Here is a 15877-nt window from a genome sequence, read left to right as displayed (position 1 = left end):
ACTCACAAGATACTACAAATGACAGCCTATTATCAAGGTTCTTAGTAAATATGTAACATTAAGATTTCAAAATAGGTTTTTAGAACGTCGAAAATAAACTAAATACTTGACCTGTAACATTTTCCTTATCCTTTTGAACGTTTTGCAATTTCCAAGTGTCTTTCAGATATCACACAGGTAATCCTCGCATTCAAAGATGTCCGCCTTCGTGTGCGGTCTTTTTAACACGGGTTCGCTAGTCTTGAAAGGCTAATGTGCGCCTGTCTGTCCTCTTTCTTCGCCTATGACTGAACGGGATTCCTCCGGCTTCTTCAATGACGACGACAGGGGCCAATGAGCAACTCCGCCGAGACAGCTGACCCCCGATTGACCCCGCAGCCATGATCTCCCCGAGAGACGCTCCGAGTAAGCTCCGCCCTCCCTCCCTACCAGACAGACTATAAATACCAGGAAGAAAGTGGATCGCAGTCTAGCCACCCCTCCCCCCCAGTCTGAAGCAGGGCGCCTAGCAGACACAGCACCCGCAGTCCCCGCCCCCACGCACATACAGTACATGCACGAAGCCGGCGAGTCAACCACTCTGCATAACTGCAAGCGACCTCACTTCTTCAATGAGGGGAAAACGGTGCATCTCACTGCACGGATCTTTGCAGACTTGAAATGCAAGTGACGAAGGAGAAGCTGTCTCAAAGTTAGGAGGGAGGACTCGCTGTGCAGAAACTGGTCGGACGGCAGAAGTCCCCCAGTTCTTTCCAAACGGAGGCCTGTTACCTGTGATTTATGATGGAGAGGGTGAGCTTGCTTCATCTGTGCGGCGATTAATTGGATACGGCTGCAGCGCTGTGGGGTGGTGGTCTGGAGTGGCTTTTAGCAGTAGCCAGTTTGTGATCAGGACGCAGGGTCACCCAGCTGCGCAAAACCAAAATAATTTCCTGGTAATGGCATGAATGGTAACGTAGGACTGTGAATGATGTTTGATAGCTTATCTAGTTTGGCTGTTGTGTTGCTTCACTGCTGAAAAGTGGTAGTTTATGATGGTCCCACATTATGGAGTATACATTAAGCAGGATTACCCTATGACTCCATGTCACAGGGATGCAACTTTTTGCAAATTATTGTTATGAGGAGGGATGATCTAATGGGTTAACTTGGGACATTTTCTACGAGTTCCAGACTGGACTGATTGTGATAAACAAATCCTTGTTCCTGTGACAGTTATATTTTGACCTGAAAACTGGGGAACGTAAACTGTGCTAATATTGGGCTGGGTAAAGTGACTTCAAGCTCCGAAAGTGTAAGATCTCCCTTCCGTCCGATAATTGGAACTCACTTCTTCACGCCAGCCCTGAATCTGGGAAGATTGTGCTGCTGCAGGTAGAAGTGATACTGCCGTAGGACTTGTCAGAGGCAGCCGGGTGGGTCCTGTTTCAGATTTTCCAATCCGAATATGAACTCGTCCTTGATTTATGTCGGTCTCCTGCGGAAATCTCCACCCGCTGCACAGAGTGCTCTGCAGCGGCCCCCTTTCCTGGACCAGCCTCATTGTGGGTTAATCTACCCATCCGCCGGGAGGTGATCTTCCTGAGAAACAGTGTTCCGTTCTGCGCGGCAGCGGAATCTAGACAGGTACCCTGGCGGGCTCCTGGCTGACGCACAAATCACAGGTTTAAAATAATTGGTGTCGACGATTTGCACTGTCTACATGGCCTTCAACGTCGACTGTTTAAATTCGACATCTCTTTGCCATCATTTTCTGAGGTGGTGGTTGAGCTGTCATTTTGTGCAGGTTAATTAAAGTACTTTGGCTATTACTCGTCCCTCCTTTGAATTGCCCTGACATTTGCTTCCTATGAGCGGGTCAGTGCAAGTGGTGCCTATCGTCGTCTTACCACTATTTTTTTCTCAGTATTTTATGTTGAAGGGAACGTGCATGTACTCCTGCAACTCATTTAAAAAACAAAAAAAAACCTAGCTCGCAGAACAGGGTGGGGTGCCCTTCCCAATCTTGATGTGAATCAATTGGCGCCGTAGTCTTGTGAGCACGGGCTTAAAGATGAAGCTTGCTCTGCCAACACTGCACATGAGGCACGTGTCCAACTCCAATTACTGTTTAGATCTGTTTCCACAAGGGATTGTTCTGCATATTCAGCATTTGTAGTTAAAAACACGCATTGGCTCGCACACACTCGCGGCTAGTCCTGATATTGCCCTCTGTGCGCAAGAGTCGCATACTGTATTCATAATTGTGAGTCTTAAAGCAGACTCTTCCTTTAATGGTTAAGTCCACACATTTTTTGTGACTCTTAATTAAAAAAAATACGACTTTAGGTACTAGGACTTTTTCTGGGTTGATTTTCCATCCAAGTATCCAAAATGTGCATTTTCCGCATCTGGCTCTGAGTAGGCCGTCACATGCATCTGGCAAACAGGTTGGTTGTGTGGGCTTTTTTTTTTTTTTGCTTTTACAACCAATGTTTTTAAAAACGACTCGTCATACAAAACGAGATAACAAAAAAAACGGAAGAAACATCAGCTAGGGATTCACAAATATATTCTGCTTTTGTTTTGCCTTCACACATGCAATGGTTTTTAACTGCAAAAATAGAACACCGAGGAAAGTAAGGACATCAGGATGTAAAAGAAAAAGGGTGGGGGAAGGACAAAACATGAGGACCCTTTTTAAACTTAATAACTTGCTCAAACAGCCTCTTTCTAATTTATCAACTGTATTTAGTCTTAATAGTCCTTATTTTTCTAATCTGAGATCTGTCTGGAGTCAGTTGTGCATAAATATAACACCGAGGAAAGTAAGGACATCAGGATGTAAAAGAAAAAGGGTGGGGGAAGGACAAAACATGAGGACCCTTTTTAAACTTCATAACTTGCTCAAACATCCTCTTTCTAATTTATCAACTGTATTTAGTCTTAATAGTCCTTATTTTTCTAATCTGAGATCTGTCTGGTGTCAGTTGTGTTCCCGATTTCTTGGTACTGTAGAGTTTGTAGCAGCCAGAACTAAGAAATTCAACGTTGTTTCCTTGATTTTTGATGTAATATAGACTTTGTGACCTCAAACATTTTTTGATATTGTGGCAACCATTTGTCTTTTTCTCTAATCACTTTTAGTCGAAGGAATTCGACTTTTGTTAGAGCTCCAGTGTCTTGATCTTCAGAGAGGCAACTTTTTAGTCTGTTTTTAGATGCAATGGCGGACACGTTTGATGCTCGATGTTCTAAAATGGATGTATCTAAGGTGTACAAAGAAGTTGTAGATATCTTCTGTTTCCCTTGTAGGACAGGGGCATGAATCGGTGTGAAGGGCTTGTTTCTTTTTGGCATGGTTGTTCCGTAGAAGCAGGTCTACTCTGGCAAGGGTAAAGGGTCATCTCATCTCCAAATGTTAGAAAGTGGCTATGTATGGATAACCTCCTTGTATCAAACATTTTGCCATGAAGGACCACTTATGTTTTGTAGCTTTCAATGCCATGACTCTCCTGATCTCTTCCGGGAGGCTAAATTCAGAATCTTCTCTGTGAAGACCTTTGTTAAGCTATTTTTATCTTGGCTTGCAGTATACTTCTGAAGCGCGAGTTTCTCAGATTCTTTTGCAAAAAAAGGTTCTTTTTGGTGCCTTGTGCTTTCAGAAGGTAGTACCAGGTTTGTATCAGGAGTTCTGAGATTTGGCTGTATTTAGAGATGTAGTGCCACACACTCTTGTACACTTCATGCACGAGATCCCGTATAGCACGGTTGGCCTTAGCTGTATTGTTGAGGGATTGGTCCCACCCTCCTCTCACAGCACACCTTGTGGTGGTCACAGGTTGAGGGTCAGGGACTTCCCCATAATGTGATTTGATTCCATCTTTATTTGGAAAACTTCTGGGACATATTGGAGTGAGCCAGCTTTATTTATAGCTGGGGCTAATCTCATGATAAAATTTGCTGCCCATTTTCCCACAAACTGGAGTCTGTTTGGTGTGACAAGCGAGGCGGGGGGGGGAGGAACTAGATGTGTTAATGGAGTACATAAACTTTCATATGAAATCGGAACATACTTTTTTGTTGGGGGTTCCCCATGTGTCATAAACTTTTATTTGCTGTAGTTTATGGTTATTTAGTTTGTTACAGAATAGTGCAACAACATCCACTGATTTCTTCAGTACCTTGGGAGTATTTGCTAAAGGATCGGAATCATCACCATAAGGCTGTATCAACATTTGTTCTTGACCTGCATTTGATACATCGCCTGAGACTGTTGGTAGAATTTTGGGCTATTGCCGTTATATAAATTGAAGGTGGATGTGGCCAACAGGCATCCCTGTTAGACACCTTTGCCGTCTTGAAAGTTTCTCTTTATTTTCCTTTGGATCTATTACCTGTCTCTTGGGCTGGGATGTTTGCATATAGTGTTTCAATGTGAGTGGCAGGTGCGACCTACTTCCATGTGCTTTTAATTTGTTGAGAGCTTACCTCTGAATATGTCGGAAAACCTAGACAGTTTTCCATATGATTTGTACTTCATGATCAGATGGTTCAAGACCAATGCAGCTTTTTATCAATTGTTCGGATATAAAAATCCAGTAGGTTGAGAAACTAAGTTTACAGCTTGTTATGGGAGTTTCAACCATTATGCCACGGGGAAACAAAATGTCTAATTAAATGACAATGGTGTGGTCAAGATAAAACTACCACATTAGTGGTAAAGTGGTTGTGCATTTTAGTTTGTGTTCAGTTAGTTGCTTTTTCCACCTCCCAAGTCCCACTCGGCACTGTAGGGCAGGAAGAGTCAACTCCCGCATTCTGCTTAATTAAGTCTTGGGCAGTGGGGTTGTAAGGTTTTTTCTGTTCTTAATAAAAGGGCTGACGCGAGCTGTATCCAGTCACACCATTTATGCTGTTGGATCGTAGTGTAAGTTATATATAATGTAATTCATATGATATATTATATTGGTTTTAAAAATAAAGAAATGCATATAATTGAATTGAAATCCCACTCGTAACTGTGCTGAAGTTGGTTTCATCCTCACTGGTTGGTTACCCCTCAGTTGAGATTGGTCAGTGTTATTTTAGTCTTGCAGTAATATCTTTAGTTCAGCTTTGGACATGGTCTACTCTTGTAGTGTATGATTTCAGATAGAAGAGTGGTTCAGTATTGCTCTACTAACTAATAAAAATCATATTGTCAAACTCCACTGTTACAGTACTCTTATTGGACAGTTAACTATGCTGTCACCGGAAGGTTTCCCGAATATTGCACACCATCAGGGAACTACGTCATGTGAGTGTGCTGTAACATGGAATGTCCTAGCTCCATTGGAGAATATCTACAGACGTAACTATGTACCAGTTTGCTTTTCATGTCAGCTTCGTTATAAGAGGTAAGCGCATAGCATGCAAATTAAAAACCTGTTCCTTAAATTTCTGGAAGCTTTTGTTGATATAAGGAGATGAAAAACTGCTATTTCATGTACTTAGAACCACCCTAGCACAAAGAGCCTTTGTTGTAGCATTCCTCTCGAGCTACAGAGGACTTCTCATTCATTTTAATTAAAATGCATTACAGCTTAGGATCTACCTTTTTAGTTTAAAGTAAATGTTCAAGCAACTTGCAGGTCTCTCTCGTGCAAGAACAAGCTTTTCTAGTAGCTATTACTTTTAATCATCTTGCAAAAATTCAGTTTACCCATATAAGAGCAATCTCAATTGTCTCTTCTCAGCAATGCCTCTCTGAATTCTACATCTCATCACATCACCAACCTAATTTTAAGCTGAAGGTCTTGAGGAAGGTGAGTTGGCAGCTGTGGGTTAGCTAAACATTGTGTACCTGAGATTAAGCCCTGACAGGCTGTGGAGCAGGACCCAGAGACAGTAGTGTGCACCCTATATATCTTAGACTTGTAGTCTACTTGACTAGTTACTGCTCAGAACCACAGATCGTAACATTGGAATGTCAGAATGCTCTGTCTTGGCAGGTATTGCCTGGGGCATGCCTTCTTGTATGACATGTAGGCTTTAGTGGGTCCGGTTAAGTCCTCCTCACTCTACCTCATGTTACTTGCACTACCGTGTATTCCATTGTTCAGCCACTGTGTGCATATTGCCATCTTAGCAAATGTCAGTCACCATCACCAGTGATTGACTCCAAGATGTACTGTCCAGTTGACTACGACGGTCCTGCTGTGTTCGATGGAGGTTGATGCCTTGATTTGAGACTGCTTAAAATTTTCTTCCACCTGCCCTTGCCATTAGTGTGATCTTAAAGACTCACCACCAGCAGTTCTGACTACAGCTGTCATGCCTCAGTTTGATCTGCTAAATTTGCTCTGGACTATTTTCTAACACTTTCACTCTGTCTTGGGAGGCTTTGATTATCACAACTGTGATCCATTCTTTTTCCAGCTGTAGTGCACTGTATCTTGCTAGTTTGGGTCATCAATCCAGCAAACATCAGAGTGCAGAACCTGACTGGATTACTCGCTGAAATCTGTGTAAGATTCACAAACAGATTTTGCTAGTCTTGGGATGAAATTCCTGCCTTTCTAGTTCAACCTTTCATCAATTAGAGTTTCAAAAAATCATTTTGAGGGTAACGTCTGTTAAGTTGCAGCAGCTATATTATTTAGTACTGTTTTAAAACTCTGTTCTTATTAATATTGTTTTTTTTGGTAATGGAATACTCCTGCTGCCATGTTGTTCCTTGCCTTAGCAAACACAAGGAGATGATTGACGGAGCGTGGAAACTTTTCAGACACTCACCCCCAATCACAGATTTGGGTTGTCCTTGCCTTGGAGCTGCCCATCACTATCTTTAGGGGAGCATAACTGGTACACTGAACCCATTATCAAACCGGTTTCAGCTATCTTTCATTGCCTCCACCCCCGTGGGTTCTAAAGTTTTTTTTTTGGCCATTCTCTTCTGAAGAGAGCCTTTCCACAGGTATTATTGCCAACTGAAATAATCTGCAGACCTCTACCAGAAGCCCTTATTTTTTTCCCAGACCTTTAAGTATTGTCACATATTTTGCTCTTGTGAACTCTGGTCATCCTTGGCAATATTCCTGTTTCCGAATGGTGTAACCCTTGTAGTATTTTATGGTTCAAATCTTCTTTATTAGTATTTCAAAGAGAAATCCGCACGGTACAGAGAATAGCGACGCTCTTCGCAATTGTCATGTTAATATCATAAAAAATAACATCCCAAACAAAACAAAAAATATCCCCCCACCCCCGCAGTACTCGTTTGATACATCAAGGTCTATGCAACACAATACATTTTGATGACTATTAATCGAAGAGATCTCCCTCGGCTGTGTGGGAATATCAACGTCTGTCAGGCGTAACAAGCGTAGGTATTTGGGTCATGTGAGTTCCTGGAATTCCGTCTAGAAAATACTTGTGTAAGGGCACCAGAGGTCCTGGTAGGAATCATCTCTCTGTGCGGATAAAGTAAGTTTAGTCTTTTCCATCCCTAGGATATACCACAGGTGGTGTAGCCGCCCCTAATGCATCGTAATGTGTCCTGTGGCCCAATGAGTAACAATGTTCTGGGATGCCATTCTAAGGGCTAGCCCTATCTGCCGAACTCGGCATGATTTAAGTGGAAAAGAAAGTACGTTTGGAAGCCCAAAAAACGTGTAGGCAGGAAATCTTGATAGGTGTGTGTTTAAGTGCGCGTCCATACCCTTGAGAATTGCATCCCAATATTGTGTAATCTTAGGGCAATACTGTAGTAAATACAGTAATGTTCCTGGTGAGCTACAACCTCGCCAGCAATCGGCGCTGCACGTTCCGTTACCCAAATGGAGACTCACTGGTTTAAGATACCAGTACGTAGCTATCTTAGTAGCTGTCTGAATGCTGGCTATGTTGTGGACTGTATGGTGTGCCCTATGGAACACTTCCTCCCTTTCTCTCTGACAGTTGTCTTTCCAAAACTCGTTCCCACTTCTCCGCCCTGCTGTTTTAGTTGATGTTGGAGACGGGCGTAGGATACCATATAAATTGATTAGGCATTTATCTGATGTGTTGGTCACCAACCATTTCTTAAAAGGTGTGAGATCTTTTAACCCCTGGACGATAGACTAGTGTAGCAATCAGTGGTGGACCTGGAAATGGTGCATCCTCTCAGTTTCGAGTAAGGCATAGTCTGTACAGAGCTGAGAGGAGATCAGACCCTCCTCATCGAATCAAACCAGTGTCCCACCTCATAGCATCCCGCCTTCTGCCACGGGCGGAATGCCACAAAATCCATGCCTGGTGTAAAGACTGCCTTTCCCACAATCTGCCATTATGGGGAAGGGAGGAGGATAAGTCCCCGCGAAGTCCCACTCTGTCCCATACATCCATGGTAGCACTTGTGAGAGGGTAGGAATAAAGACTGTGGGGTTGTTGAACTTCTTTAGAAAGGGGACGCTTCGCAGGGCGGACCCAGTACTGCACGGTCTAAGGAGAGCCAATGCTTCTCATATTCCTTGCCTGTCCCCAAACACCAGCTTATCCTATTATGTAAATATGTGCACTTTGTTGTTGTTGAATACAAGATTTTCATTATGGAAAAACTAAATTCCCTCTACTGAAGGTTCAGTTTAATGAAAAAAAGTGTTTTCCTCCAATATTAAATTGTAACATTTAGTAAATGAATGTTTGCTTCTCAAACATTAATGTGTAATTTTCATCAAGTATTCACATGTATCAATACCTTACATGGATAGTGTGTGCTTTTCATGCACAGGCAGAAGTCTCATTCCATACCACCATTATGATGGGGCCAGGGTTGTGTTGAGCACAATGCCAGGAAATAACACCATTCCGCAATAGCAGCTTTATACTATAGGTTTCAATTTGTTCAAGGTGGAGATCCGGGTTTACAGTGTTTCTCCTCTTCCAGAGCGTTGGTCAAAATATCTAAATTATTATTAGTTTTAAAGGCATAGTCCGCCAAAAATAAATTTACGAATAATGTAACAAATAATCTCCATAACACTTTAAAATGTGCACTGTAATACCAGTAAAACACCTGATGGGTCCCGAAGATATTTTCCCAGGCCCAAAGCCATGCCATAACTGCTCACATGAGATTTACTAGCCGGTATGAATAAGATTAAAGCCTCATGGTTTAAGAATGAAGGACGCTGATGTTTCGCTAAGCAATAGTGGACAGTGCATGATGTACTATGCTAAAAGCAGTATTTATCAAACCTAAACATTGTCTCTTTAGCGGTCACAAATGACATTATACCCTTCACACACCAGCCCAAATTTACCCTTAACATTGTAGACCTTATTTAACTGCAACATTTTTCTTAAAAAAGCACATGTCTTCCTTTCTGCAACACCTATATGAAAAGGTACATTCCTAGATAAACATTTAGCCATGAAGCCGGGCAGCCTGGAAGATTTTTGTTCAGTACTTGCAAAAGCCAAGGCAAATTAATAACAGTTTTCCACTTTGGATTCCTTAATTTTGCCATGGTAGTGGAACCTTAGCAAAAGCTGGTCCCATGACAGTAAGCCAAGCTCTGCAAGGGTAGAATCCAGTTTGGTGGTCCTACAGTAGATAGTTCTCTTTCCAGATAATGGATATATGAATGAAGGCAGCTTTTCTCTTTTCCTAAGATCTATTGAAAGAACTTCAGTTATAGGCTGACTTGGTCTGATGCGTTATGGTTCTTCTTTAATGGTCTACTTAGTAAATGAGGTCTTGGGTGTCATTGGGAAGTTGCCCTAGGTTAGTGAATTGTCCATGATGCGTTTTGCTACGGTAGGGAGCTTTGTGTTAAGTATGATGTAATTGTAATCAGATGATGGGCAAGAGTCTGATGTGGCATGCTGATCTTCACCAAGTTATTTAAATTGGGAGGTAGTAAATTGTTTGAAAAAGGTGTAGCTACACCTCTTATCTGATGTATTAGTCTGGGATTTTGGCGTTTATGACAAGAGGTCTGATTGTGTCTCAGAATGCTTGTAGATGAGGTATCACTCTTAAGTTGCATATTTCTCATAGAGCGCTATGTTGCTCTTTGTGTTTATTTTGAGTTGGAGATCATTTTTAAGTAGTAGGATCTTTGCCTTCTGATAGATTTGTAGATCATGGTGTGAGGTTTAGGCCTAGTTTGCCCTTTGACTGATTAGATTTCTTCCATTAAAAACTCCAATGAAAGGGTTTCTGTTGACCCATTCCTCTTTTTTAGGTCTTGCCTATTCTATCACGTAAGTGATAAATAGGACAAGAGTATAAAGGCTCAACCAAGCTCTGAAATAGTTGCGGATTTCGTCGAGTGCATGTGCTTGTGCACGCACGCGCGAGCCGCCTGCCTGCAAGCTTACCACACCACACCACACCACACCACACCACACCACTCCCCCCTCACTCACATCTCATCCTCATATGCTCGCTCCTTCCCTCCCTCCCACTCTTTGAAACTGCTTTGTCGCCCCATGCCGTGCCTTTCACGCGCACAACATGCCATGCCCGCTTTCACTTTCAAAGCGTCCCTCGTTCCTGTTAAGATGGTGCTGTAGAAAGTAAAAGCTCGACTTTCGTAACTGCTTACATGAGCACCAGTTTCGTTAGAGCCGCTATTGCTTGACTTCGTGTGTTTGAAGTTGAGCGCTTGGCTGCAGTTCCTAATTAACTGCTATTGCCATCACACTTTTTCACAACGAAGCCTATTTGTGTTCGGAACCGCAGTTGATTCGGCTGCAGCCAGTAAATTAAAGACTGAGACTTTTTCTTAATTTGACAAGCTCGTGTCTCTTGAGCGCCTGCATTTCCATCATGATAAAGTGACTCATGTCGACAACCGTTCTTAAGCTATTTCGCTGCGCCCTTCAAGCATACCTTAGATGGCAGCCAGTTGAACAGAAAAGCTGATGTCAGCATTTCCTCAGTCGGAATGTACATCGACTCTGCGGTGGCAATCTACTGGCTTGTCTGTAGGTAAAAACGTGCTATCCACTAAATCACTTGCTACGAACGCTCATGGAGTACCACTTTTTTGCCATATTCAAAATATCATACTGATGCTGTGTAAGTGTCTTCCCCCCCAGTGTTTTTTTATATAGCGCGAATTAGACCCAGACCTCGAGTATCACAGCGCTTCACATGAGCACCAGTTTCGTTAGAGCCGCCATTGCTTGTCTTCTTGTGTTTGAAGTTGAGCGCTTGGCTGCGGTTCTTAATTAACTTCTATTGCCGTCACATTTTTGCACAACAAAGCCCTTTTCTTTGCTGTTAGCTATACTTCACGTGCTTGGTTTTCCTTTAAATGTGCACACACAAACTTATCATTATTATTAAGTTGTTTAGCTTTCGAATTTTACTGTGCTTTGCTTTCCTTCGGTCTCCTTTAAATGTGAAATGGAACTTCACAGCGCTTTGTTTTCGTCGGTTTTCCTTTAAATGTGCACACAAACGTATACTTATTACATTTTAGTTTTCATTTGTATGTTTCGAGCTAATAAGTGTTAGCTTTCACAGCTCTTTGTTCTCCGGCGGTTTCATTTTAATGCCCGACGGGTTTCCTTCAATGCGCACAAACAAGTGTATCTTTTCCGGTGTTTTTCATTTTAATGCCGGACGGGCATGTAATGCACCACCATCACGAAGTATAGCTCCTGAGCCTAGCGCTGTTCATTAGTTTGCACAAATAGCACCTTGCCTGTTTGGTTCCCTTCTCACTGGGCAGGACGGTATAGCCATGGTCGTCGCTATGCACCTCACTCTAGCCAAGCTCACCACTGTGCAGTGTGCCGTGCTATGCTAATCGCTGTGCAGTGCACCATCACACCCTTTCTCGCCTCAGTGCACTCAACCCAAGTTGTGTTATCGGTGTGACCCTTCATCAGCACCTCCACCCTGAGGGCCCCCATTCAGCCCAAGGCCAATAAAGAGCTGGAAGATATGGGGGGGAGGCTTCTTCGCAATCTGCAATGGCGGGGACATTCGTTTTCATGACGCCACTGTGCAGTGCATTAGGAGTTCCTTTAAATAATTGAGTGTTACCCCCTAGACCTGAAAAGCACGAATGATGCAGTTTCCAAAACTGCAATTGGTAAATGAAAAGGTCATATCACCACGAGCATAATGTTTGGGTGTTTCTTTATACCCCGTGGCTCGCTATACCTGGAGAGTTTGTCAGCGTTGCTATTAATAGGTGCAAGATCAACTACATATGATTCATTTGAGAATAGTTGCTCTTGAAGTGCCTGAGGAGTAGTTTAAATTTGGTTATTCATTTCACTTTTGTTTCTTTCAGCCGTTTAAATTCACTGTCATCACTTTTGATAATCAAGGCTGGCCACATCCTTATGCCCTCTGTTAGACTCGTTTTTTGTGCCTTTGTGCCCTCTGCATCACCCCAGCACCACTCGGCGCCACCCCAGCACCACTGGGCGCCACCCCAGCACCACTGGTTCAAATATGTTCTCTCAATGTTTCAAGCTTTATTACAAATGTCACAAAAAGATGTTAATATTTCAATTCTGTTCTTGGATTTTCGTCACAATAAAATAAACTGAACATAATCTTCACAAGTTATTTTCAAAAGTTTAAGCTATTGCCATTATAAATTACAATCACTTTAATTTAAGTATTAATGATTTAAAAACATTGTTATTTGTAATATCAATACATCTAAGTCACGTAAATACAAAACATGTTGCATTACAAATGCTATAGGTGTCACATTTGCGAAAGTTATAACTATTGGCATTGTAAGTGACAAAGCTATTAATTTAGCGATTTTCAAAACCAACACAGAAATAAAAAAATTGTCATTTACAATACCAATAGCTCAAACTTTCCTAATGCGAGACCTATTGCATTGCAAATGCTTGTGTTTTTTCTTTCCCAATTGGACAACAGATGCCCTGAGATGAATCACTCTATTGAAACCTTTGGACATCCATGACAGAGTTGTTACACTTCTGTTATGCGATTGTTTTGCAGTGAGTTAGCTAAATGAGCTGAATGCAATACATTTGAGCTTGTTACATTTTGTTGGCTGTCTTTTTTTTTTTTTCTTTTTTTTTTTTACTTCTTTTTCTTGTTCTAACAATGGTTCCTGTGGCCAGGGTTGCATTGAAGGAGATGGGACTACAGGTACCCCACATTTTTTGATTTCCTGTTACTGGGAGTTATACCTGGAAATCTGTTATATCTAGGGTGTCAGTCTTGGTGTGCTGGTGGAATCTACAGTCATGGATTAAGGGTCACTGGTTAAGTGACTTTTCTGGCGGGTTAATGCCTTTGGCACGTGACGGTGGCAAAGAGCTACATTTGTTATCCAAAATTAGGCAAATAGTTATCAACCTTATCAGATGGAAGTGCTGTCTCTCGTTTTCACAACCCTAAAGAGGTCATGGTTTTTCTCCAGCACCTGATGTAGGTTATCTTAAGGCCTTTGGTTTGATCCTTCTTGCTGGCTCAAACTTATGACGAAAATAATGAAGGAGAATAGAGAGACTTTGAGGCCTATGGGAATGAGACGTAATAGCCCAGTAACATGGCTTCACAAGGTGGGCTGCTGAGGACTAAAGGCCAAATTTATCAAAGAACTGCAATGGGGTGCAAGAGTGACGCTTCTCTTAAGGTAGATCTATGAAGCCACGCAAGCCCACACTGCGTGGCTTGATATATCTAGAGTAATGCTCTGCAAATTGCTGCATTGCGTACTCTGCCCCAGACAGGCGTTCTATCGGTGGAGCATGGGTGTTCCCACCCATTCACCCATGGATTTTGATGCATTCACAGATTGACCATTACGGGTAGATTTGGGAATGCATCAAAATGCTGCGTCTCCCCAGGTGAGGCGCAACGAGGAGAAATATCTTTATCCTCTTACTTCCTCTTTCTATGTTTGCTACAGAAACACTTAGAAAGAGGAAAGTGCCTCAGAATTGTTTTGTGCAGGAAGGTGTCTCTCCCTGCACAAAAACAGTCTTGCTTACAACACTTGCTGCAAGGGTGTGTGCGTTGGTATTAAGCAGCATATTGTGTGCAAGTGCAGGGGAAAGACTGGAATGCGCCCCATAAATTTGTATATGGCGCACTCCCGCCCTTTCCCTATCCCACAGCAAGGTGACTTGCTGTGCTGCGTGATTAGATTATCATCCTTTACATTTTTACAAAAAGTGGCCCTAAATCTGCAGAGAAACCAACTAGGTTTGAATTGAAATATTGTCTCCAGAAATGGTGGTCCTTGTGCGATGTGACCAATTTCTGAAAGTTTAGATTGTGTATCAGTGACTCTTTGGACAGCTCACACGTGCGATAACCTGGCTAGACCATGTAATTGCAGTTTTTGCTCAGTACAGATTGCCTGGATTTTTAATATCTAGGAGGGTTTTGTGGGTTGTTCCATTTGTGAAACAATATTTCTAGGAATATGATGTCCCGTACGGCCGTCAAGATTGCTTGGAATCCTATCGATCACACTTTCCAACTAGAATTGAGCAACTATGTTATTGAGTACACCTCGCTGGGGATGCCTATTTTTGTAGAGTTGTGGCTCGCAGACAAGGTTTTTAGGCATTCATTGACAGAAGTGACACATGCCAAAGCTTTTGCTTACTGCTCTTCTACTCCAGAGAAGGCGAAAAAGCAAAACAAAAATAAACGTTTTCAGAGTTTACTGAAAACCCCCTTCATGTGGAGCACCTGTTGCCATTTTACTCTGCCTGTAAGGCCTACTCGTGAATAGAAAATCGGATGCTAGTTTAGACATCTAGTCAAGATTTGTTTTCCTTTCATCAGACTAACCAAAAGCAACTAGATCTGTACTTTTAGTTGGCTCTTTCCTTCAGCATTCGTTTTTAAATCTTCAAATGATAAAGGGCCGCATTCATGATCTTTCGTGTCATCTGAAACTTGTTTCTTGGGCTTCTCATTGGCCTACGTTATCCATCAAACCACTCATTTTAATAGTTACAATTTAAAGCAATCTATTTCCCCACGAAGTTTTAACCATGAGGTTTTTTAAAAAGAGCACCTTCCTAATCTCAACGTTGATGAATAAATCCCCTTAACACATCTGTACAATCCATCAGTTTGGCAACTAATTATCTGAACTTAACTATCCAGTTTGACTTATTTACTCTGATTTCAAATGACCCAGTTTCAAGTAAGGCACCAGTGGGAGTTATTCACCAGTCAACGGCCAATTGCTCGGCAGTGTGTTAACTGTCACAGCATTTTTCAATTTTGAATGTTTTGTAATTATGAGAGTAGATGAATTCACTGCTATGTTAATTATAAATGTACTCCCCTTTGCTATGGAACGTGGGAATTGCTGAAAATAGTTCATACGTTGTTGGGAGTCGTCAAAGTAAACTTTTAAATGATTGAGCACTTTAATCCCTTGAGCGAATATCAATATAAAATTTCCTAGCTATCTGCAGGACACGAAGGCAAGGATTGTGCATCCTCTCTTTTAATTATAATAGCAGCCGTTTTATATAACATAGAAAAACCGACTAATTCCATGAGGCCTTGGGAATGCCATGACAATTCACAACAGTTCAGCAACCAATCGCAAATGAGTCCAAACAGCCAATCGGGACTCCCCATGCTCCAACTGAGTCCTTCAATTATGTGCTCACGTTCTTTCATCATTCGAGCCAAGCTCATATCCTGGAATCGAGCCTCCTGCTTTATTGGGCTCTGTCCCTCAAATAGAAACATGAGCAGTCATCCCAAAAGTCTCAAACTCTGGGAGCAAACCTCAATAAACAATAGCAAATGAGAATTGTATGCAATAATTGCATCCAGTAACAACAAAATCCAAACATGAGGACCCAATTATGCACATTTTCGAGGATAAATGAAACCAATATCATTTACTAGTTGCTGGAAGTCGGATTATATTCCCAGGGTAGG

The 15877-nt window shown here is 42.0% G+C and overlaps 1 protein-coding gene across 3 annotated transcripts in view; it reads left to right on the top strand.

Moving 5' to 3' along the window:
• Window positions 1-467: 467 nt before the first annotated feature.
• The window catches only part of LDLRAD4 (low density lipoprotein receptor class A domain containing 4), a 335657-nt gene continuing 320247 nt past the window's right edge, over window positions 468-15877 (top strand). Inside the window, exon 1 of one of the 3 annotated variants that reach the window (XM_086965568.1) lies at window positions 468-792. The gene's annotated coding sequence lies outside the window, so the exon portion shown is untranslated. The remainder of the gene's footprint in view (window positions 793-15877) is intronic. The other 2 variants (XM_086965570.1, XM_086965569.1) reach the window with 2 other exon arrangements.

Source organism: Lissotriton vulgaris, chromosome 4_1 (assembly GCF_964263255.1).
Source record: "Lissotriton vulgaris chromosome 4_1, aLisVul1.2, whole genome shotgun sequence".
Lineage (NCBI taxonomy): Eukaryota > Metazoa > Chordata > Amphibia > Caudata > Salamandridae > Lissotriton > Lissotriton vulgaris.
Note: the sequence above shows the minus strand (reverse complement) of the source record. Positions and strands in the feature narration are given on the sequence as shown.